Here is a 26,809-nt window from a genome sequence, read left to right as displayed (position 1 = left end):
GCATATTTTGTCTAAATAAAGCACACACTGGTATGATCAGCCATTTCAACGAGGGTGAGCACTTGGGGTCTCTAATTTGAAGAACGAGCTTTTCAACATGTTTCTAAAAGTGTGCTTTTCTGGCTAGCAAATAATCTACATTTTTTTATATGTCCCCAAAATGATTTACATTATCCACCTTTTAAAAATATTGTAACTATGTATTGATATGCTAAAGTATGATTCGATTCTAATATCAACTCATATTTCCATGAAGAATATATCCTCCTTTTAAAAAAATGCAAGAAAACACAGGAAATTTACATAAGTTTTACTCTCCATTTGTGCATTTTAACTTAATCCACATATTCATTCTGAAATATAATCAGCTGATAACATACAAAAAACAATCATTACAAAACAAAAAATATATATACCTTTAATTTTACCTCTTCAGTAGTGTCTGCAATTTGGTAAGAATAAGCTTCTTATATGAAGAAACCAGTCAGGCTTTTGCTAAAGGAGGTCATATCCAGAAGGCTTATATCATCGGATTTAAGAAAAATAATAAACTTAAAGTTAGAACAGCTTCAGATTTACAGAAAGGTTGTAAAGATAGTACTGAGTGTTTCCATATGCCTTGTGCACAGATTTTCCCCTAATTAACATCTCACACGGGTATGGTACATTTGTTACAACCAATGAACCAGTATCAATGCATCATTTTAAAGAAGCATCAGTGGTTTAGTTAGATATCCTTAGACTTACCTAGTGTCAGCTTTCTGTTCCAGCATCCCACCCAGGGTACCACGTTATATGTAATCAACCACCCGTGTCTCTTTAGCCTCATCTTAGCTGTGACAGTTTCTCAGATTTTTTTTCTCCTAGACAGTTTCGAGGAGTACCTGGCCAGGTATTTTGTAGCATGTCGCTCATCTGGGTTGGGTCTGATGGCTTCATCATGATTAGACTGGGGTGATGGATTGTACAGGAGCAATAACAGGGGTAATCTTCACTTTATATCATTATTGTTTTATACTCCTGTCTTTGTTACCATTAATGTTATGAATCTAGTGATTAATAGTATCCAAGACTACCAAGACATCTGGTCAAGTAGGAACAGATTGCTGTCCAGGTGGTCCAGTCATTACGAGACTGCTGGTCTCCTCAATGAAGACAAGCTGTCCGAGTCCCGAGGACAGAAGTCACCACAAGCCAATGAGAGCTCTTTGAAGCAAAGATTGCAATTGTTTCCAGTGGTGTGAAAGGGAAAGATTCAGGAGTAGGTGAAGAAGCAAAATGGGGTTAAATGAGTGTTTCATTGTTGTTGTTGCTTAAGTTAGAGCATCGGCATGTTTCCCAACGGAGGAAAGGGATCCAGAGAAAGGGGAAACGTGAGAGAAAAGGAGTCAGAAAGGAATTCAGTGCCCCCAAGGAGAAAAGAAAGGGTCAAAGTGAAAAACCAGAAGAGTTTATCTTGAGCAATAGAGACCTTCACTCTTGATGGTGAAGCAGAAAAAGGAAAGTGACTGTTCCCCACACATACGTTTATAAAGAGAGGGTTTGCAGGTAAATGCTGAGAGAATGAGAAATGTGGCATCTTCTCAGAGACCTGGAGACAGTGATGATGATGATTCAGAATGGTAGTCACAGGGAATGAAGGAGTGAGCTGTTCAAAACAGAATTAGGTGCAGCTCCATAGCACAGAAAACCCAAAACAGCAGCAACCAAATAGCAAATACATTTTGTTGTATTTTGGACTTCCCTGGGGGCTCAGATGGTAAAGAATCTGCCCGCAATGCAGGAGACCTGTGTTTGATCCCTGGTCAGGAACATCCCCTGGAGAAGGGAATGGCAATCCACTCCAGTATTCTTGCCTGTTTACCTCTCATGGAGAAATCAATTGGAAGACACCATCCAAGGCTGGAACAGCAGCTCCATGGTCCACAGTTCTTCTATTTTTAGAAAAGATGGCTTCTGAGATGGGAGTCAGAACACAGGAACAGTCCCGTATAAGTGGTCCATCCGCTGACATTGTAATCCTGAGGGACTTCTCTGCCCCTTCAGTTTCCAATAGTACTTTGAATAGTTCCTTCCCATCCACTGATAGACAGAGCTGCAAGTGATGTTCACGTGTATCCATAGAAGCGACTCATGGTTAGTGCTGGATGTGTCCAGTGAAAATAAGAGCCAGTGTCAAACAGAGGCTAGAAAGAGAGATGCTTCTGAGACATTGTTCTGTATCAGAGGGGGTCTGTACCCTCAGCTCCCTCCTTGGTCTGCCTCACCACTCACTGTCGGGTAAGATCTACTGTCCCAAAAGACAACAATGAAAATGACGCAATTGTCTAAAACACAATGAAACGTGAAATCAGCTACACAAATCCAGAGGCGTACGTTGCAGTTCCATTTGTTCCATGAAACGATGAAAGCCCACATGTTTATCAATAGAGACATGTGTAAAAAGCATTGTTAAATGAGCAGCAGTCCCTGTGAGAAGGGACTCTCAGATGGGATTATGCCTCCCCCCACACCTGCTCCAGTAGTGTTTAGAAGGTCACCAGAAGCACCCACTCCTGCCTCAGAGAAGATGGGTGCTTGTGCACTAAATGACATTCTCTTCATTGTCTAAAAATGAGCTATTTACTTAGCTCTTGTCCCTTGATTTTAATCCAATATCCCATCATCGGTTTCAATTTTTTTGCAAGAATAATAGCTACTATTTATTGATCACATACACTGTGGCCAACAAAATACATACATTATCATCAATCTTAAAATGGTGTCATTAGCAACATTTTCCAGGAAGGCTCAGAGAGATGAAGTAAGTTGCCCAAGGTTACAGGGAAGGGAAGTAATGGAGTTAGGTTAAACCAGGCCTGCCTCTCTCCAAAGTAATTGTTCTACAAAACACAGGTGTGTATGCTGCTGCTGCTGCTGCTGCTGCTGCTGCTACTAAGTCGCTTCAGTCGTGTCTGACTCTGTGCGACCCCATAGACAGCAGCCCACCAGGCTCCCCCGTCCCTGGGATTCTCCAGGCAAGAACACTGGAGTGGGTTGCCATTTCCTTCTCCAATGTATGAAAGTGAAAAGCGAAAGTGAAATCGCTCAGTTGTGTCCGACTCTTCGCGACCCCATGGACTGCAGCCCACCAGGCTCCTCCGTCCAAGGGATTTTCCGGGTGAGAGTACTGGAGTGGGGAGCCATTGGACCTACTCGAAACAACACAACAAAAATAGACCTACTGAAATACAAAGTGGAATAACTTCACAACTGTGGTGCTTGCCAATAAATATAAGCCAAACAGCTTAGAGCATGAGCCAGTTTTGTGGATGTTGCTTATTCCCCATTGTAATTAGAATTTTTCAAAGATGCCCTCTAAATTTACAGCACACCTGTGCCCATGATACAAGTGAAGATATATCAAGATGAGTGGGTATTGACAAAAAATATTTGACATGATATTTATGTGATAATTTTTAAAGTAAATTATTGGAAATGCTGGGCTTAGGGTTCACAGAAAAAATGTTGCCATAAGACAATCAATCTCCTGATTTAGCAAATAAATTGGACCACATTCTGGTCATCTAGATATTTAAGGTCAATGAGATGGATTTCATATAGTATCCTGATTGTTAATCAATCCTAGCTTGTCCTTATTATATGATACTGCTTTGGACTTAATTAGATCAAGCACCTCCCCTTGTGATAAAGAACAGAAAGTCAAAACTTTTCATGTACTCAAATTACATGGTTTTATTATTTCAGACTACAAATTGCCCAACCTACTGATTATTTTTCCAAATTTATTACCAGAAAGAAATGTTCTAAATAAAAATCCTTAAATCAAAAATTTAGTCTTTATAAGTTGTCCAGCTTTTAAAAGGATGCTATTAGTTGTATAAAAGTAATATTTATTCATTATAAAAATCCAAGTAGTGTCAAAGAATAGAAGGACTGTGCCATTGATGGCTCCTGGCGGGATGAAGTCATGAAGAGTCTTCCTCACTCCTGTCCTGCATCCACTTCTGTCCCTGGGTCTTTATCTTGGTCAATCATTGTATTTCATGTGTGGGCTCTTGGCATCCTTTCAGAACACAAATGTGACTCATACACACATGTTATATGTGAGTGCCTGAGGTACATTTTTGGGCATTTAGTTTGCTGGCAGCTTCACATACACAAGTTCATTTAATTCCCACCATAACCCTATGAAGCGAATGGGCTGTGCATTACTTTTTAAAGTCAGGCACACAAAATAAACTTCAAAAGGGAGTAAATAATACTGCTGGTACACTGCCAACTTCAAACTTGAATCAAGGTCTCTGACCACAATTCTAATCTTTTTCTCACCACCCTTCCTCACTCACATGGGAGCACATCTGCAGAAAAGTCTCCCATTCATGACAGATGGAAACTCCAAAGATATGGAATGAGAGACACCAGGAATATCCTTTAATAATAGGAAACAAGCTACACGTAAGAACGTGAATCAAACATCTGATTTTGTATCTTGGCCAGGATTCCAAAAGTTACTGAGATGCATTGAAACTACAAATAATATTCTAAAAAATCAAAAGCTTTCATATAAGCTCTGCTATGGACTCAATGTTTGTGATCTCCAAATATTCATATATTGAAGCACTAAACCCCATCCAAAGTGATGGTGTCAGGAGGGGGGCCTTTGGGAGGTGATTAGGCTGAGGGTGGAGCCCCCATGATGGGATCAGTGCCTTTATAAGATGAGACATCAGAGCACTCCCTCTGTCTCTTATTCTTTCTCTACACCTCACCCCTACCACATGAGGCTATAAGGAGAGCTTGGCCATCTATGGACCAGGAACAGAGCTCTCCCCAGAATCTGACAAGGCTGGCACACTAATCTCAGACCTCCAACCTCTAGAATCATGAGAAACACACTCAGTTTAGTTCAGTCGCTCACTCGTGTCCGACTCTTTGCTACCCCATGAATCACAGCACGCCAGGCCTCCCTGTCCATCACCACCTTCTGGAGTTCACCCAAACTCATGTGCATTGAGTCAGTGATGCCACCCAGCCATCTCATCCTCTGTCATCCCCTTCTCCTCCTGCCCCCAATCCCTCCCAGCATCAGGATCTTTTCCAATGAGTCAACTCTTCACATGAGGTGGCCAAAGTATTGGAGTTTCAGCTTCAGCATCAGTCCTTCAATGAACACCCAAGACTGGTCTCCTTTAGGATGGACTGGTTGGATCTCCTTGCAGTCCAAGGGACTCTCAAGAGTCTTCTCCAGCACCACAGTTCAAAAGAATCAATTCTTTGGTGCTCAGCTTTCTTCACAGTTCAACTCTCACAGCCATTTTCATGGCTGCGATCATCATCTGCAGTGATTTTGGACCCCAGAAAAATAAAGTCTGACACTGTTTCCACTGTTTCCCCACCTATTTCCCATGAAGTGATGGGATTGGATGCCTTGATGTTTCTGAATGTTGAGCTTTAAGCCAACTTTTTCACTCTCCTCTTTCACTTTCATTAAGAGGCTCTTTAGTTCTTCACTTTCTGCCATAAGGGTGGTGTCATCTGCATATCTGAGGTTATTGATATTTCTTCTGGCAATCTTGATTCCAGCGTGTGCTTCTTCCAGCCCAGCATTTCTCATAATGCCCTCTGCATAAAAGTTAAATAAGCAGGGTGACAATATACAGCCTTGACGTACCCCTTTTCCTATTTGGAACCAGTCTGTTATTCCATGTCCAGTTCTAACTGTTGCTTCCTGACCTGCATCTAGGTTTCTCAAGAGGCAGGTCAGGTGGTCTGGTATTCTCATCTCTTTCAGAATTTTCCATACTGTTCTTTATAAACCACCCAATCTGTGGGTCTTTTTCACAGCAGTCCAAACTGAGTAAGACATATTTAACTTAAAATATATGAAGAAAAAGCCCTGATATAGGAAAGAGATTCTTGACCATTGGAAGATATTCTGCCCCCAGGGCCCCTTTTCCACACGACCTTTACACAACCAGGTTGAGGTACCTATCCTCAACCCAGAAAATTAAACTATTAAACTCAGTAGTTTCAAAGGTTTCATGATCTCAGTAGTTACATTAAATTATCTAACATATTCTCTTACCAGTAAATTAGTGATAGCTGAGCCAAGTTTCAAAACCATGGAGAAAATTAGAACTTTTTGGTGACTGTAACTTCAGAGGAATCTTTTATCAGAAAAAAAAAAATAGTGAAATTATGTATGTGACTCTTTCAATATATTTTCCTATTGAATCTATCACAAAGGAAGAGAAAAGGTAGCATTTGTTAAAAGAAAAGAATACTGAGTGTAGATGAAGTCTACTAAATAATGAATTCTGGTCTCCTCGTGTCCTTTTCACTTCCCCGGGAGGACATTAGTTATGGCTTTTCCCTATTATGGGAGATGAGCATGGAGGAGATGACATTAATGCAATCAACATAATTTCATCAGCTTCATTTTTCTTACTTTCAGTACCTGCTGACAAGCACTGAAAGCACTTTGAAAGATTGAGAACTTCTTTGAAAACCTTTTCCAGTTACAAATTCAAAAGAAAAGTTTTTCATTTGTAATGCTTCTCCTTGCCTTGTAAATACACTCTGCCAAGCAGGTAACGTTTTCTCCTATAACACTCAGTATTGATTTTTTTTTTTTTTTTTTTTGGTAGGGGAATGGAATTTGGGTATACCTGCACAGAGTCGGACACGACTGAAGCGACTTAGCAGCAGCAGCAGCTATGAAATCCATAACCCAGTTAGAATGATCCCTTCCTAAGTTAGAAAACAGAGGTCAGGGGACACAGCAGAGCAGGTGAGCTCACAGATTCCTGAGCCCTCACTGCATTCTCATTCTTCTCAACCTTCAGTTCCCCTTGGGTTCTCATCCTTCTCCAAACTAGCCTCTGTGTCACCTTGGGCAGCCACTTCACAATTCCAGACTCAGTTCATCTCATACAAAGCACTGATAACAAAATATAAAAATGAACATTTCAATATTTAAAGAGCTGAGACCTGTGTTTGGCATATACTAAGTGTTATATGTCTTTGCTTAATAAAATGCATAAATAAACAACCAGATTACAGACACAATCACTTCTCAGCATCAGAAGACTCTTTCTACCACACCTCCTTCTCCCATGTAGGTTCATCTTTGGTACCTTCACAGATAATGTTACTTTGACAATCTTAACTCACTGTCATCAAGTAAAATAAAACTATTGCTAGAAGGAGATACAATGAATCACATGGAGAAAAGGCCCAGTAAGAGGATTTTGAAGATGAGCAATAAGGGTGTTTCATTTTAGTGAAATGGCAAACTTGAAATAAATTCTAACTATTCTCTGTGCCGTGCCTTCTGATTCTAGCAGCCTGCAAAAAATAATACAGGAATAATAATTTCAAGATAAAGAAATAAACAATTTCACCACATTGTGAAAGACTTGAGTTATGAAATCGAAGTTCAAAGAAAATGATTTCAGGAGAAAGAATGTAACATTAAGTTAGTTTGACTCTGCTATTGTTAATACATGAAACTACCTGTTGTTCAAACAAAGTATTTCAAGGTGAGGCCTTACATAGGCTCAGTTCTGTTCAGTTCAGTTCAGTCACTCAGTTGTGTTCGACTCTTTGGGACCCCATGAATCACAGCACGCCAGGCCTCCCTGTCCATCACCAACTCCCGGAGTTGACTCAGACTCACGTCCATCAAGTCAGTGACGCCATCCAGCCATCTCATCCTCTGTCGTCCCCTTCTCCTCCTGCCCCCAATCCCTCCCAGCATCAGAGACTTTTCCAGTGAGTCAACTCTTTGCATGAGGTGGCCAAAGTACTGGAGTTTCAGCTTTAGCATCATTCCTTCCAAAGAAATCCCAGGGCTGATCTCCTTCAGAATGGACTGGTTGGATCTCCTTGCAGTCCAAGGGACTCTCAAGAGTCTTCTCCAACACCACAGTTCAAAAACATCAATTCTTTGGCACTCAGCCTTCTTCACAGTCCAACTCTCACATCCATACATGACCACAGGAAAAACCATAGCCTTGACTAGACGGACCTTTGTTGGCAAAGGTCCATAAGTAACAAATTAGTGATGTTCAATTAACAATCTCCAGAACAACTATGATGTTTAATAAAACATACCTGATTTATGCTGGGAATTCTGAGTTCAATGAGCTATTGATAAAGATGTGGCATAGTGCACTTTCAGACAATTCCATATAAGCCAGTAAGGACATAACAAAACTAACTTATATTTGAAGATTTTCCAGAAAGAAGATTCTGATGTTATGTAATTGCTTTCATTTCTGTTTTTTAAGCCTGAGGAGCAAACCAAGAGCCACAGATATATAGATGTGGGATGCTGTGTTGGCAGAAAATTCATCTATATCTGCTAAGAAGTAAAACTAATTCCTCAGGAAATCTTAAGCGAACAGTTGAGAAAAGATTTATGAGTGTCCTCAGAATTATGAGGTAGTCTATTAACTTGCCATAGTTTGTAATTAACACGCATAGATAATCAGTGTGTCCTGGCTGAAGATTCATGTCGAGGACACAAACAATAAAAAAGGAAAGAAATGACTCAACATGACCCGCTCCATCATTCTCCTCCATGAGGTATCGAAGGCTTTCCCAGACATTTTGGACCAACCTAAAACTTATTTCTCTCTCTTATACTTAAGCGCTGTTAACAGATGTCCCTGCACCGAGATGAATCCTTTCAAGGCAAAAAAGGATTTACTAAGTTGAGCCCAGCTGGCTGATAACCTCAGCAGAAGTTCCAAATACACGAATTGCACCAAAAAGGAAAAACTGGGGCAGTGAGAAGGCGAATATCTAGCTCACTCAGTGTGAGGTCTGTATCTGTAGGTAGATGGTATCAACCTTCTATTTTAGAAAAACATGACTTCATCTTAAAGACAGTCTATTTCCAGGCCAAGGGAAGTACAAAACTAAAATAAGTTTGCTTGCAGAACTGAACAACATAAAAGATAAACAATTACCCTGGGGTTAAAGTTGACGCTTATGTTCTGCTTTTTGGCTTTTTGTGTTGTTTCCTCCCAGGGGATTAACACATTTCATTTAGTTTTGAATAAACTCACCAAAATACGGAAACAGGGTAAATTTAAACTTCAAAAATAATTCCTTTTTAAGTTCTAAGGGGGAAATAAGTGGTATAAGATAATAAACCATACAAGATTAAAAAAATAGTAAGAGTGAAACATCAAAACCAATCTGTTTCTTACCTTCATGGAAGAGAAGGCACATCACAGTAAAATCATCCCAGGAAGGTTCCTCAAGTTTCACAGCAGGAAGGAGGCATCTTCCCCTCTTGGTTCCAGCTCAGACACACCCGCCATGATGCCCTGAGAACCCGGAAGTCCTTCCTCAGGAGGAGGGCTCTCCCCACCCCATCCCTGCCCACCCCGCCTGCTAGAACTGGAGATGGAAGACAAGCAGATCCTGGTGCTTGTTCTTCCCATCCATGCTTAGGAAATCTGCTGATGGCAGAAAGCTATACAAAGAGATAACTCCTTCCAGACAATTATTTCTTTCCTTATTTTGAGGCAACATCTTTTTAATAAATTCATTAATGTCTCATAAAGCTGCATACATGAACCTCACAAACCTCATGTGCACATTATACAATTCCATTTACATGAAAGTATAACTACCTGAAGACTAAAGTCATCACAGTGATGTAATTTGTTATTACATATTATATATTGCATATAATTTTGTATATTATAACCTTTACTATTGTATATTATGTAACTATATATTATTTATTGCTAACTTTTTACATATTACTTATGTAATTCTACATATTACATAACTACATATAGTTTATGCATATACTGCATATACATATTATGTGTATATATGCATATATATGTGTACATTCTCAGTTACTCAGTCGCGTCTGACTCTTTGCGACCCCATGGACTGTACCTGCCAGGCTCATCTGTCCATGGAATTTTCCAGGCAAGAACACTGGTCTGGGTTGCCACTTCCCCCTTCAGGGGATCTTCCTGATCCAAGGATTGAATGCAGTTCTCCTGTGTTTCCTGCAATAGCAGTCAGATTCTTTACCACTGCGCCACCTGGGAAGCCCTATCCATACATGACGTGTGTGTGTGTATATAAATATATATGTGTATACACACATACAGAGACACTGGATTTTCACCACTGAATCTTGAGTTGCTTCATGGTTTAATTCATAGACTTGAGGAGCCATAGAGCTACCTAAGTTAGTTCATTCAGTTCAGTTGTTCAGTCTTGTCCAACTCTTTGCAATCCCATGAACCGCAGCATGCCAGGCCTCCCTGTCCAGCGCCAACTCCTGGAGTCCACCCAAACCCATGTCCTTCAAGTCGGTGATGCCATCCAACCATCTCATCCTCTGTCATCTCCTTCTCTTCCTGCCCTCAATCCTTCCCAGCATCAGGGTCTTTTCCAATGAGTCAGATCTTCACATCAGGCGGCCAAAGTACTGGAGTTTCAGCTTCAATATCAATGAACACCCAGGACTGATCTCCTTTAGAATGGACTGGTTGGATCTCCTTGCAGTCCAAAGGACTCTCAAGAGTCTTTTCCAACACCACAGTTCAAAGGCATCAATTCTTCAGCAGTCAGCTTTCTTTATAGTCCAACTCTCACATCCATACATGACCACTGGAAGAACCATAGCCTTGACTAGATGGACCTTTGTTGGCAAAGTAATGTCTCTGCTTTTTAATATGCTGTCTAGGTTGATTATAACTTTCCTTCCAAGGGGTAAGCGTCTTTTAATTTCATGGCTGCAATCACCATCTGCAGTGATTTTAGAGCCCAGAAAAATGAAGTCAGCCACTGTTTCCCCATCTATTTGCCATGAGGTGATGGGCCAGATGCCATGATCTTAGTTTTCTGAATGTTGAGCTTTAAGCCAACTTTTTCACTCTCCTCTTTCACTTTCATCAAGAGGCTCTTTAGTTCTTCTTCACTTTCTGCCATAAGGGTGGTGTCATCTGCATATCTGAGGTTATTGATATTTTTCCCAGCAATCTTGATTCCAGCTTGTGCTTCCTCCAGCCCAGCATTTCTCATGATGTACTCTGCATATAAGTTAAATAAACAGTTAGTTAGCTCTCCTCTATTTATTGAAAATCCAAACATTTCTCATCCATAAATTAAACCTTGATATGAACAAAGACTGAGTGATGAAGGGCACAGCAGGTATAGAACCCTCGCTAAGACTGGAGGTGGTGACAGGGGACCAGGAAGAACAGCGAAAGGAAACAGATGGTAAACACAGTCTGCCACCTGCAAGGTCTGTATCCCTTGCTCAGGTGAGGGAGGGAAAGAAGAAGGCTGAACAGGAAAGAACAGCGGGGCAGAACCGTCCTGCAGAAAGCACCCTCCTGGTTTGTGCCACTCCGAAGCCCTGCCTAATCAGGACGCTTGGAAAGAGGTGTTCTTCCTCCATCTCTGGACAGGAGCTTTGTGAGAAAGAGGTGTTCTTCCTCCATCTCTGGACAGGAGCTTTGTGAGCTTCTCTGCGGGTAATTGCTCCAGATCAGGAAAAGTGTAGCCTCTCCTGGTGCACAGACTCTGTCTTCTGTTCTCATTCATTCCACATTGCCTGGCAGGACCATGAAGAGATAATCAGTAAATTGTTACTGAATTGAGACAAATTCAATCTTTTCACTGCCCAATTATGTCATGAGATCCCTTAAGCCATGTTAGCAAATTTACATTATTCTGCTCATAACGTTCTGTTTATGCATAAAAAACTTTCTTGTAGCTTAGGAGAAAGATCCTTTTCTTAGGCCAACAGTGAAATCAAGAACTTCCTTCTTACCTTTACTGATTCACAACCTTTTCCCAAAACTGACTGTATTTGCCTGCCTTTGCAGATGATGAAACAAGTAATCAGAATAGAGCTATTTCCTAATGAAGAACTCTCCTCTCACTTGTCTATACCTTGCACTGAGATGATGGGACATTTATGAATGGATACAGTTTCCTCATTAGTTACTGTTTTTCTTGAAACTATGGAGTTCACTTTTTCAAATTGTTTTCTTTGGCAAGCACGTATTTGTGCTTGCACAGAGCAAAGAAAGGGGCTTCCCAGGTGGCAGAGTTGTTAAGAACCCCCCTGCCAATGCAGGAGATGCAAGAGACCTGGGTTCAGTCCCTGGGTTGGGAAGACCCCCTAGAGGATGAAATGTCAACCCACTCCAGTATCTTTTCCTAGGAAATGCCATGGACAGAGGAGCTTGCTGGGCTACAGTCCATAGGGTTGCAAAGAGTCCAACGTGACTGAGCACACATGCATAGAAAAGGAAGGAATAAACATTTCTATTTGCAGGTAATACGACTGATCATTGATGAATCCAGACACACACAGACATACCATATTTGCTGTGGGGTTTTTTGCACAGAGGTGTAAATGCAATACAGTGGAGGAAAGATGGCCTTTCAACAAATGACGCTGGGGCACCTGCACAGCCATGAGTGAAAAAAGAAAATGAATACCATCATGTCATCTCAAGTCTCACACTTTATACAATTAACCCAAAGCAGATCACAGATTTAAGTGTAAAGTGCAAAATTATAAAAATTCTTACAGAAAAAGTAGAAAAGATTGGGGAACTTAGAACTAGGCAATGAGTTGTTAGGCTTAACACCAAAGGCACTAAAAAAAAATAATAAATTAGATTTCACTAAAAAAAATGATAAATTAGATTTCATCAAGATTAGAAGTGTTTACTCTGCAAAAGACCCTGTTAAGAGGATGAAAAGACAAACTACAGATGGCAAGTAAGTACAGGGAAAGATGTTCAACTTTATTAGCCATTAGCAAAGTCATCCTAAAACCACAGCGATATCACTGCACTAAACCACTATCTGAATAGCTTAAAACTATGTAGTAACAGCATCAAATACTGGCAGAGTGAAGGGAATAAGTGGTTCCCTCAGACACCATGGCAGGAAAGTAGAATGGTATGGCCACTCGGAAAACCAGTGTCTCAGAAAATGACACCTGGAACTATGACCCAGCAATTATATTCTTGGGCATTTATCCCAGGAAAATTGAAACATGTTCACAAAATTATCCATACAGAAATGTTTACATTAACTTGATTCATAGTAGCCAAACACTGAACACAATCCAAATGTCCTTCAACGGGTAAACAGTTCAACAAAATCAGTGGGTGTGTATCACAGGATCCTCCTCAGCAATAAAAAGGAATGAACCGTTGATACACACAACTTGATCTCCAGAGAACTCTGCTGGATGGAAAAAAGCCAATTCCAAGGCTTATGAATTAATTCCATTTATATAACATTCTTGAAATGGAGATCTGATTAGTCGTTTCCAGGAGTTAAAGATGGGGCGAGGTAGTGAGAGTAGAAGTAGATGATTTAATAAATCATGGGACAAGGGGCCCACATGGTGATGGAAAAGTCCTGTATCTTGACTGTGAGACAGATACACAAACCATGCACACAATAAAACTTCATGGAACTAAATACATACATCTGTAAATAAGTACTAGCTTCCCAGGTGGCTCAGTGATAAAGAATCTGCCTGCTAATGCAGGAGATATGGGTTTGATCCCTGGGTTGGGAAGATCCCCTGGAGGGGAAATAGAAACCCACTCCAGTATTTCTGCCTGGAGAAGTCCATGGACAGAGAAGCCTGGTGGGCTACAGTCCAAGGGGTCACAAAGAGTCGGACATGACTCAGCCCTGCATGCACGCACACATAATTAAGTACAAGTATAAATGAGGGAAATGTGAACAAGATTAGTTGATCATATTAATGCCAGTCTACTTGTTGTGCTATTACATCATGACTTTGCTCAGTGTTCTCAGTGAAGGACTCTCTGTGAAACGCATATGGGATTTCTGTTTTATTTATTACATATGCACATGAATCTATAATTATCTCAAAATAAAAAGTTGAATTGAAACAGTTTTTTAAGTATTTTCAGACAGAGCCAAAGATCTCAGATAGAGGCATATGCCAGGTAGGGATGGATGGACGGATTCCTGGCAGCTGTTGGAGTCCTGCTCCTGTAGGCTGCAGTACCGCTACAATGCGTCTCTACCCCGTGTACTTTCTACTTGGCTACATGACAGCTTGGGCTGGGGATGTGCACATGGTCTGTGCAAACGACTGTATTATGTCTCATTAAGGATCATAAATGCCAATCAACCTAGTCACAAAAGTACCATTTCTGTGTTCATATGGCTGTTTAATCTGGACGACGGTGACAAAGAGGAAGAATCTTATTCTGTTAATCACTGCATTTACTGCTGTGGAGGATGGGAGTGCATCCCTTTTGCTGTTTTGAATGTCACATCTGAAATTTTGCGTGTGAGATTTCTTTAAAAAGAGGAAACAGAGGAGAAAAGAGAGGGAGGAAGAGGGGGAGAAAGAAGAAAAGAGGGAGGGAGGGGGGAGGGGAGGGAAGGGGAGGGAGGGGGAGGGAGGGGGCGGGAAGAAAAAGCTGTCCTTCAGAAATAGAAACAAGATAAAGACTTCCCCTTTCAAACAAAAGTTGAAGGAGTTCATCACCACTAGACCTGCCTTACAAGAAATGCTGAAAGTAGTTCTTCAAGCTGAAATGGAAGAACACTAATTGGTAACATGAAGACACAAAAACACACAACACAGTGGCAAAGGTGAGTATACAGTCAAATTCAAAATACTCCAACAACATAACATGGTGATGTGTTAACCACTTAATTCTAATACAAAGGGTAAAGAACAAGAGTATTAAAATAACTACAGCTGCAATCATTTGTTGATGAGAATACAAAAGAAAAATAGGTAAATCATGACCTCAAAAGAAATGGTAATTACACGGCATTTTAGCGGTGTTAGCTAACTGCCAATGGTGATTATATTACATTGTAAAATGTATAAAACCAGCACACTGTAACATCGTAAACTTGCATAATGATATATGTCAATATGCCTCATTTTTTAAAAAGGGCATGAAAAAATAAATAAAGACTGGAATCTTTGTATGTGACCAAAGTTAATTTGTTAACAGTATAAAATGGACTGTTACATCTATATGCTCACTTGCTCAGTCTTTCCCGACTCTTTGTGATCCCATGGACTGTAATCCATCAAGTTCCTCTGTTTACGAGATTCTCCAGGCAAGAATACTAGAGTGGGTTGCCATTTCCTTCTCCAGAGGATCTTCCTGACCTAAGTATTGAACCTGGGTCCTTGGTGTCTCCTGCATTGGCAGGTGGATTCTTTACCACTAAACATCATGGTTCAGTTCAGTTCAGTCCCTTAGTCCTGTCCGACTCTTTGTGACCCCATGAATTGCAGCACGCCAGACCTCCCTGTCCATCACCAACTCCCGGAGTTCACTCAAACACACGTCCATGGAGTGGGTGATGCAATCCAGCCATCTCATCCTCTGTCGTCCCCTTCTCCTCCTGCCCCCAATCCCTCCCAGCATCAGAGTCTTTTCCAATGAGTCAACTCTTCGCATGAGGTGGCCAAAGTACTGGAGTTTCAGCTTTAGCATCATTCCTTCCAAAGAACACCCAGGGCTGATCTCCTTTAGGATAGACTGGTTGGACCTCCTTGCAGTTCATGGGACTCTCAAGAGTCTTCTCCAACACCACAGTTATAAAGCATCAATTCTTCGGCGCTCAGCTTTCTTCACAGTCCAACTCTCACATCCATACATGATCACTGGAAAAACCATCATGGTATCTATCCACAAAACAAAATCCTAAAATAGATTCCCCCCAAAAAATATATGTAAACAAAAGAAAATCAAAGCTATCACCAACTCCCAAAGGAAGACAGTGATAAAGAGAGAGAAGGAAAGAGAAAATGAAGGAACTACAAACAGCAAGAAAACACTTAGATGCCAATAGTAGGTGCTTACTAATCGGTAACTACTTTACATATAAATGGACTAAATGCTCCAAGCAGAAGACATAGGATAGCTGAATGGACTGAAAAACAAAAGACCCAACTGTGTGCTGCCCAAAATGGACTTACTTCAGTCTTGAGGGCACATATAGACTCAAAGTGCAGGGATGGAAAAAGATACTCTAGATGTTCTTCATCAACTGTGACCAAGGAGAGCTCGAGTAGTTTTATGTACATCAGACAAAGTAGACTTTAAGTCAAAACTATAACCAGATTTTTGGGGACTGAGTCTGTCATCTCCCCAGATTGCTTTCATTCTAATTAAAAGCAATTTTTCTTTCTACCAACAAAAGGAAAACAAACAAACCAAAAAAAAAAAAAAAACTCTACACAGAGATAAAGAAGGTCATTGCTGCATCACTTCAGTCGTGTCCGACTCTGTGCAACCCCATAGACGGCAGCCCACCAGGCTCCCCCGTCCCTGGGATTCTCCAGGCAAGAACACTGGAGTGGGTTGCCATTTCCTTCTCCAATGCATGAAAGTGAAAAGTGAAAGTGAAGTCGCTCAGTCGTGTCCAACTCTTAGCGACCCCATGGACTGCAGCCTACCAGGCTCCTCCGTCCATGGGATTTTCCAGGCAAGAGTACTGGAGTGGGGTGCCAATAAGGATAAAAAGTCGGTTCATCAAGAGATTTTAACAATTATAAATACAAATGCACACCGTCTCTGAGTACCTGAATATATTTAGCAAATACTAACTAGTATAACTCTTGAGAGCACCTTGGACAGCAAGAAGATCAAACCAGTCAATATTAAAGGAAATCAACCCTGAATATTCATTGGAAGGACTGATGTTGAAGCTGAAACTCCAATACTTTGGCCACCTAATGGGAAGAGCTGACTCATTGGAAAAGACCCTGATGTTGGGAAAGATTGAGGGGAGGAGGAAAAGGGGACAACAGAGGATAAGATGGTTGGATGGCATCACCGACTCAATGGATATGAATTTGAGCCAGCTCTGGGAGTTAGTGATGGACAGGGAGGCCTGGTGTGTTGCAGTCCATGGGGTCTCAAAGAGTCAGACACGACTGAGAGACTGAACAAGAACCAGCAGAAGAGGCATTCTTGTAAGTGGGATAAGTCAGACAGAAGTGTCAAATATTGTACGATTTCATCTGTAACATTAAAACATTGAACTCACAGAAACAGAGTCGCTGGGTGGTTGCTGGGGTCTGAGGGGATGGGGAGATGTTAGTCAGAGGGTACAAACATTCAGTTACAAGGTAAATACATCCCAGGGCTCTAAAAGCAGTCCAGTAGTTGGGACTTCACCTTCCACTGGGGGTGGTGCAGGTTCGAGCCTTGGTCGGGGAGCCAGGATCCCACAAGCCTCATGGCCAAAAACCGAAACATAAAACAGAAGCAATATTGTAAGAAATTCAATAAAGACTTTAAAAAGAGTCTACATTAAAAAAAAACTTTTTTTTCAAAAATGTAAAAAAATTTTTTAAAGAAAATGATATTTCTGTATTACATTTCTGTAAGAAATATCAACAAAAGCGTGCATTGTTTTTATGACTGGCTTTAACCAATCAATCAATAGACAGTCATCAGAACCACATTTTCATGCTGTAAAATGAATAATAAGCTCATATAGTTAGCAGGGCTGAGTTTGAACTCCCCTGCTCAAACGTGCAGAGTCTAGCGTGTGACTCATTTTTCCCTCCTGCACATTCATTTTCTCATTTGTAAGATAGAGACAATACCCTTTTTACAGGGTTATCATGAGGATTAAATGTGGCACTGGAAAAAAAAACACTTTGCTAATTATGAAATGCTGTAAAAACACAATGCGTTAGATTAATAAAAGGAACCTGGGCTGCACTTACGCATGACCATGCCTCTTGTTAAAATCTCTTGGAGGCAACTGTCACAATCCAATAGAATGATAGATTAATTTGGCTGGAATGAGTTTTCTAGCTCCTGGCTAGAATAATCATAATAAATATTTAATGTGGCATCTTTATAACTCTTTTTTTTAATTCACCTTTATTCCCCTTGGATCTTTACACATTTTTCTCCTCAGAGCTGCTGGATAACTTAACATTTTTTTCCACAGTCAGACCCGGGATATGAGGAAACTGGGCTTTCTTATTTCCTTTCTCCCACCATCCTTCTCCACTCAGCCTATCATATCTTCATCTACGTCCGCATTCACAACAGACTTGAGCTGTCTCTCACACTGGTCCCTGCTTCTTCTCCAACACATCACTTCCTATTTACCAGGACGACGCTGTAAGTCACATCAGATCCTGCCTCGGATACAGCGGCTTTCACACATCACTGTCAAAGTGCTTTTCATGATAACGCATTTCTCTTACTGCCAGTGACGGGAATGGCTCTTGAAGGATTGCGAGCCTCTTTATGACAGCAACTGCCCTCCAACAAGGAGCCCACACTGTACTGTGGAGCCTAGTCTCCATAAACAGTGACGGTTCTTTGGGTCAATAAACCTATACAGGGCACTTAGCACCACAAGCCACGGCCCCAGAGGAAAAAGTCAGAATTCTTGCCTTCAAGAAACTTAGAGTTTAACAGGAAAAAATAAGAATCAACACAGAAAAGTCTAACAAAGGCAGAACAGACTTCTCAGGAGATGCAAACACAGCATGATAAAAAAAAAGCAAAAAAGAAAAAAAACCTGTCCAACTGGTCCACCCGAACTCAGCTACAAATTTCTTTTCTGCATCTTTTACAAACATTAAGCAAGATCTTTTCTGAGAATAAATTACAAAGAAGTATTAACCCATTTGGATCGCCTGGATTTTTGATAAATCCTCCCATGTTTATTTTTTTTTATTTCCCTTTGAAATAATTTCAATTTAAGTATCTTACCAAGACCCTTAAATTACTTAAATTCAGTTTAAATTACTTACTTAAATTCAGTTCTTGAATCTGTTTTGTTTTTACTGGTAGAAACCCTTAATACTTATAGTATGTTATAATACTTATAATATAGAATATAGTACCTTATAATACTTAAAGCTCTCATTTTATCAGATTCTGGGTTTCTTAATTTTCATCATATTTTTAATATGTGATTGGCTTCTACTTACATAAAGATTATTTTAGCTTATTTTAACTGATTTACTGCGAGCCAATTCATCATCTGGTACAGTTACCATTATTCTTCTTAGACGTCTTTTCCCACTGTACACTGGCACTAAAAAGATTTTCCATCTTTTATTGGAACTCATAGTCTCCCTTTTCCTGGTCCTTTTCTTGTTCCTGAACATATCTTTCACATTGCGATGACCAAGGACAGTAAATTAGCACACACATTCCTATGCCATAGAATTGTTAAAATCTGTTTTCAATTATATCTGTTATTTTCTGGTGATTTTTCACACTTGAATGATATTGTATATATGAGAACACTCCCTCAACTTAAGTACTGCTTACTGTGGGCACCCTCTCCTAAGTCTCCAGGCAAGTATTAAAATTCCCTTGTGCACCCATTCACTTTAGACATGCTTTAACTAAAGAGCTTTTAGTATGATACAGTGTTCAGGAGTGTGATGTCTATGGCATGACTAGACTGTCAGGACTGGTCACTTTCTGTCAGCAGCCTGGTGACTCCCTCTGGAGGCAGCCTCTGCCCTTCCCCATTCACCCTGTGCCTAGCGCTGATCTGCACCCCTTCTCACTGGCCTCCAGTTGGACCTGGAGAAGGAGGCACCTGGAGGAGATGGAAGAAGGAAACGAACAAGGTTGGAGCAATGTCTCTGTCAGCTCCTGCTGCCATAACAGAAATACCGTAGTCTGGGTGGCTTATATAAACAGACATTTGCTTCTCACAGTTCTGGAGGCTGGACAGCCAAGATCAAGGCTTCAGCAGACCCAGTGTCTGGTGAGGACCTTCTTCCTGGTTCACAGCATCTTCTTGCTGTGTCCTCCCTTTAAGGGAGGGACAGGGAGCTTTCTGGTCTCTCTTCTATAAGGACACTGATCCCATCCTGAGAGCTCCACCTCCTGGCGCCATCACCTTGGGGGTCAGGACTCAACATATGAATTTGCAGGGGAACACAGACATTTGGTCCATGGCAAGACTTCATCCTCTTGAGAGGGTAACAGGCAGGAAGGCTAGGGGTCTCCAAATGGAGGAAATAGGCTGCAAGTGTCAGACATTATTTTTTTCTCTCTTAAGCAACAGGAGGAAACAAACTAGTGATATATTTTTTCCCCTTCTCCATACAAATTTACAAAGAGGTTTCTCTTAAAATACTGTGTTGCCATAATGACACCTGATTCCACCTGAACTTAACTCTTCTCAAACCTTGAGCTAGCCAATGCATTTTTCTTATGGAAATGTTTGTCTTAAGCTATGTTAATGTACTATGCATTTACCCCAGACTCTGTCTTCAAGTCGGTTCCTGTAAAGGCTCAGAACTGACTGGACAAACCAGTATGTTATACTCATACAGTGTTCTCTTATCTATGTTAACGAAACTATATATTTGTGTGGAAATCTCCCTTTCTTCAAGATTCATGTCAATTGTTTTATAACCTGGGATGACTCACCTGATGCCAAGATTATCTCAAAATGCATCTTGTGGGTGAGGGGCCTGGTATTATTCTCTGAGTTTTGAGACATTTCCTTCCTTTTGATTAGCAGACTGCTAGTAGCTATATAACATCCAGCTAAAGACTAGCAGGGGGGTATTTTTTCTGCCCCCTTCTGATGTCCATGTCAGAAGCTTTCTCTATCTCCTTTATACTTTAATAAAACTATTACACAAAAGCTCTGAGTGATCAAGCCTCGTCTCTGGCCCCGGATTGAATTCTTCTCCTCTGGAGGCCAAGAATCCCAATGTGTTTCATGGTGCAGCAACAACCTTTCACTCTCCCCTCTATGGGGGAACTTCCTCGCATGCCACAGAGGTTGAGTGGCCTTCTCCCTACAGCTAGACTGACTCCAAGTTAGCTTAACCCTGACCACCAGACCTGTAGATCTAGGGGATCACTGGCTCCATTCTTAAAAGTCTCTGACTGCTTTTTGTTTGATTTTTTCCATTACAATCTGTCCACACTTTTATAAACAGCTCCTTCATTAAATTCTTTCAAATACCCCATTGAGCGTTCCTACTGTCTCTTTTGGGGGACTATTTCTTTTTCTGATAGAACAAGTGACCAGCCCAGTGCCTGACAGGTGGAACTGGCTTATTAGTTGAATGAAATAAATAAAAAGACTCGTAATGTGACCATATTTCCTTGGGAAATGGATATTGAAGAAAAGAGAATAGCGTCTAGAGTCACCCTTCTACAGGATGGGAATAAGGAGATGATAGGGCAAACCAGAATGGTGCCAGATAAGCAACTTAATTGCTAAATTTAGGCCACCATGTTCTCAGAGGCAGAATCCTAAAGTAAAGAGTTGCACAATGGCTCATGCCTCTGACCTCGATTTTGCCTTTTTTAAAAATAAATCTGATCTGGAAAACATATATTTTGAAAAGTGGCCTATTTTATGACCCAGTTGGATTTCCTCAATGAACACATCAAAGACTAGGGTCAAGATAGAGAGTCTCTTCTTGACAGAAAGGGAGGGTGATATGGTCCCCAGCACAGGAGACCTTATAAGGTATTTAAAGGGCTTAATAATACAGGGCATGTCATGTTACTAATTTTAATCAGTAAATGGGTCATTAGCAGATTAAATGGTCTAATTTCACCTTCTTGAGACAAATCCTCTGTTAAGACAAAATGACTCCCACGAAGCCTGGCTGAAATGTCCTTCTCTTGGGAACCAAGGCCTCTAGATGAACAGAGCCAAGTTATTAGGGAGGAAAAAAATCTTTCCCAAGTGGTTTGTCAAGGGTCAAGATAAGAGGGCCAGTCCCATGTCTGTCCCTTGTTAAACAAAACAGTGCTTTTCCTCCCCTGGAGGACAAGGCTTCTGAAATGCACAGACATTTTTGTTTAAATTTTGTCACTTTTTTGGTAGACATTTGAAACCAATGCCATCTGAAGCCAATAGTTTTGCTTAAATAAATTACAAAGTTGTACATGTGCTCTCTTCCTTCTCAAAAACCATATTTATTTTCTCTCCATGAAACAGAGCTGCCTGGAAAGACTTGAACCACAATGGAACACCCAGAGTTATCTTCAGTTCATCCAAGCAAGGTGTCACACCCAGGCTAGAGCCTGGTGACTCTTTAAGAATCCACATATTTCTGATATCACCTGACATGGTCACCCCAACAGACTCTAAACATGTCTGAGAAAGTCAGTCACCCACTTTGAACTTCCATTTCTTCATTTATTAAAGGTTCCAGAAGCTGTGACTACATTACATTGTAGGCAAAGGAGATTCTGGTTCAGATGAAATTAAGGGACTTAATAAACTAACCCTAGATCAGGAGATTCACTTGGATTACCCGGAGAGGGGGGCAAGGATGTGATCACAAGGGTCTTTATACTTGAAAGACAGAGGCAGAGAGTCAGCTTCACCTAGTCCCAGGATCAGTGGCTTTGTTACCTCCCACAACAAAAGGAGGTTGAGGGTGTGGTTAGAGATACAGATCTTCAGATGGGAGATGCCCCTGGGCTACCTAGCAGCCATCTAATTACATGAGCCCTTATAAGCTTTACCATCTGAGCTAGAGTGATGAGACAGAGAAGGAGGAAAGCCTGGAAAGTGAGAAGGACTCGACCTGCTTTGAAGAGGGCCTGGGCCAGAAGTGCCGCAGTCCCTGGAAGTTGGGTGCTGACAGCACTGTGCGTGAAGTCCTAATGACAGCCAGACAGTGCAGTCTCTATTCAGCTGCCCTGACAAAAGGCCCTCTAATAAGGGGCTTTATACACCAGACATTCATCTGTCCCAACTCTGGAGGCTGGACATCCTAGATTAAGGTGCTGGCAGATTCTGTGTCTGGTGCGGATCTGCTTCCTCCTGGTTCACAGATGACATCTTCTCACCATGTCCTCACCTGGAAGAAGGGGCACGGGGGGTCTCTGTGGCTCCCTTGTAAGGACACTAATCCCATCCTGGGGGCTCCAACCCCGTGACTTCGTCACCCCCCCCCCAAAGCCCCTACCTCCTAACACCATCACATCAAGGGTTAGGTGTCAACCTGTGCATGTGGGGGGACACAGACCCTCAGACCGCAGCAAACACGACATACAGTTGTTAGTGGAAGGAGTGACACGTTCGGTGATGACTTCGTGTCTCTTCGGTAGATCACTGTATTTCTGTGACTTAGAACGGCTGACGACGCGTAAACCTGGTAGAGGCCCCTCAGTAGCTAATACTCACCAAAGCTTAAACAGCTGACAGGCAACAAACAGAAAACTTCAAGAGAAAAAACTCTTCAGTACAATAGTGAAGGAGCTGCCCCAAGTCAGATTCACTGTCACGTGAATGAGGCCAGCTGTGAGAGCTCTGTGGGTCCCAGGGACGCACTGTCAGCCACGTCCACAGTAATATTTGCTGAACACCCTGTGCCAACCATCCAAGGTGACCCCTCAACAGGGGTGTGCCATCCTTAGATACAGGACCACCTGACACAACTCTGTGCTGGAGAAAGCTTCTCATTAATCAGGCATTTGTAACTCCCATTCTAGGCTTGTTAACCCTAATAATAGACTCAAAGAAGTGAAGAAATTACTTATATTACCAGGTTCTGTGTGAATCAGTGCTCTCTACGTAAGACTCTTTCCTTCAACATGGTAACTGGGATAAAATAAAAAGAGAAGGAAAGCTGAGTCACTTTCTACTTTAATCAATTTTTAGCAGACTTTTTAAAGATGAATTTCAGCTTTGCTGCTTGGTGCTGAGAGGAGTGGCAGGAGAGGCTGTCGCCATGGAGATGAGGTTTTCAGCTGACTGGGACCACACTGACGTCTCTGATCACTAGGCTGCCATTAGCTTCAGCGGCTGCCTCTTTGCAGCCTTGAATATATATTTATTTATCCTGCTGTCACTTATATTTCAGAAGATCCACCACACTGAGCCTCCTCCATCTCACCCACAAATTTCCCTGAGGGTGGCCTGCCTCCTGTGCTCTGCCAACACTGCCATCGACCCCTCCACACACACACACATACAGACACACACACACACACATACAGACACACATACCCTTTCTTCTCATGTTCCAGTCCATGATAACTATAAACACTGTGTAAGTTTCACGTGTACAACATCATATTTCTACTTCTGTATACGGTACAGCGAGCTCACTAAAAATTTAATTTCCATCCATCACCCTTTGGAGGAGGAAATGGCAACCCACTCCAGTATTCTTGCCTGGGGAATCCCCATAGACAGAGAAACCTGATGGGCTACAGTCCATAGGATTGCAAAGAGGTGGACACTACTGAAGTGACTTAGCATGCTCACTCATCACCCTTTACCCATCTCTCCCTCCCTTGCCATCCCTCCCCTTCTGGTAACTACTACTTTGTTCCCTGTATCAACATGATTGATTTGGTTTTCTCACTTATTTAGGGTGTTTTTTTTTTTCTCTTGGAGCGGGGGGCTTGTTTGTTTATTAGTGTTTTAGATTCCACATGAGTGAAATCATACAGCATTTATCTTTCGCCATCTGTAAAGAATCCTCCTGCAATGCAGGACACCCCAGTTTGATTTCTGGGTTGGGAAGATCCCCTGGAGAAGGGAAAGGCTACCCATTCCAATATCCCTGGGCTTCCCTGGTAGCTCAGCTGGTAAAGAATCTACCTGCAAAGTGGGAGAACTGGGTTCGATCCCTGAGTTGGGAAGATCCCCTGGAGAAGGGAAAGGCTACCCACTGCAATATTCTGGCCTGGAGAACTCCATGGACTGTATAGGCCATGGGGCTGCAAAGAGTCAGACACAACTGAGCGACTTTCACATCTGACTTAGTTCACTTAGCATAATATCCTCAAGGTCTATTCATATTGCTGCTTTTTGTTGCTGAATAATATTGCATTGAATATATATATATATATATGTATAATTTTTACCTATTCATCTGTCAATGGAAGCAGCAACTTAGTTCTGTCAGGAAAGAAAAGACTTCCATTACGTTTATAGTTGAACATTTTTAATATTTCTTATTGATTCCATGATATTTATTTAAAAATATTCATAAATATTCTGTCTTCATTGGAGATGATCAGACTTTTTGCCTTCAACTCTGCTTTTTCCTATTTAACAATGCATTATCTTACTTGCATATTCTTAATATGTATTTGTTAGCTCTTTCATTTTTATCTTCTCTATATTATTTTCTTATATCTCTTTGCAAATAATTATCATGTTTCTTATTCCATATGAGAGATTTTGTCTTTTACTATCATTAAAATGAGTACAGCTGGTATATCAACTGTCGTCATAGTTACAATTTCAGTTTCGCTGTTTTATTTTCTTGCTATAAATTCTCACACTTTTCCTGCAGTCTGACGTGATTCTCAAGGCTTCCTGATATCCTCTTTTTGTTTTTTCCAACTTATTTGAAATTGAATTAAACTGATTTTTATCCTACAAATACATAAAGCATGTTTAAAACTCCATTTTCTACCACATTGATAATAATTGACTACACTCAGGCTCACTCTCTGTGCAGAAAACTTGGTTGTTTTATTATCTATTTCCCAAACACACTTAGAAATCCCATTGGAATAATCGGATTTATTGACCCAGTGATTATCAATATATCTCATAATATATTTATCTTCTTTGAATGATATTTATATTTGCATAAAACTTAAATTTTATGTTTACATAAATGCAATGTGAATTTTAAGATTTATTTATATTTCACACTTTTGTATATATATTTTATATACATGTTATATATTTCATAAATATAATATAAATCAGATCAGATCAGTCGCTCAGTCATGTCTGACTCTTTGCGACCCCATGAATCACAGCACGCCAGGCCTCCCTGTCCATCACCAACTCCCAGAGTTCACTCAGACTCACGTCCATCGAGTCAGTGATGCCATCCAGCCATCACATCCTCTGTCGTCCCCTTCTCCTCCTGCCCCCAATCCCTCCCAGCATCAGAGTCTTTTCCAATGAGTCAACTCTTCGCATGAGGTGGCCAAAGTACTGGAGTTTCAGCTTTAGCATCATTCCTTCCAAAGAAACCCCAGGGCTGATCTCCTTCAGAATGGACTGGTTGGATCTCCTTGCAGTCCAAGGGACTCTCAAGAGTCTTCTCCAACACCACAGTTCAAAAGCATCAATTCTTCGGTGCTCAGCCTTCTTTACAGTCCAACTCTCACGTCCATACATGATTACAGGAAAAACCATAGCCTTGACTAGACGAACCTTTGTTGGCAAAGTAATGTCTCTGCTTTTGAATATGCTATCTAGGTTGGTCATAACTTTCCTTCCAAGGAGTAAGTGTCTTTTAATTTCATGGCTGCAGTCACCATCTGTAGTGATTTTGGAGCCCAGAAAAATAAAGTCTGACACTGTTTCCACTGTTTACCCATCTATTTCCCATGAAGTGGTGGGACCAGATGCCATGATGTTCGTTTTCTGAATGTTGAGCTTTAAGCCCACTTTTTCACTCTCCTCTTTCACTCTCATCAAGAGGCTTTTTAGTTCCTCTTCACTTTCTGCCATAAGGGTGGTATCATCCGCATATCTGAAGTTTTTGATATTTCTCCCGGCAATCTTGATTCCAGCTTGTGTTTCTTCCAGTCCAGCATTTCTCATGATGTACTCTGCATATAAGTTAAATAAGCAGGGTGACAATATACAGCCTTGACGAACTCCTTTTCCTATTTGGAACCAGTCTGTTGTTCCATGTCCAGTTCTAACTGTTGCTTCCTGACCTGCATACAAATTTCTCAAGAGGCAGATCAGGTGGTCTGGTATTCCCATCTCTTTCAGAATTTTCCACAGTTTATTGTGATCCACATAGTCAAATGCT

This window comes from Bos indicus, chromosome 13, assembly GCF_029378745.1.
Source record: "Bos indicus isolate NIAB-ARS_2022 breed Sahiwal x Tharparkar chromosome 13, NIAB-ARS_B.indTharparkar_mat_pri_1.0, whole genome shotgun sequence".
Classification (NCBI taxonomy): Eukaryota; Metazoa; Chordata; class Mammalia; order Artiodactyla; family Bovidae; genus Bos; species Bos indicus.
This window is presented reverse-complemented; position numbering follows the sequence as displayed.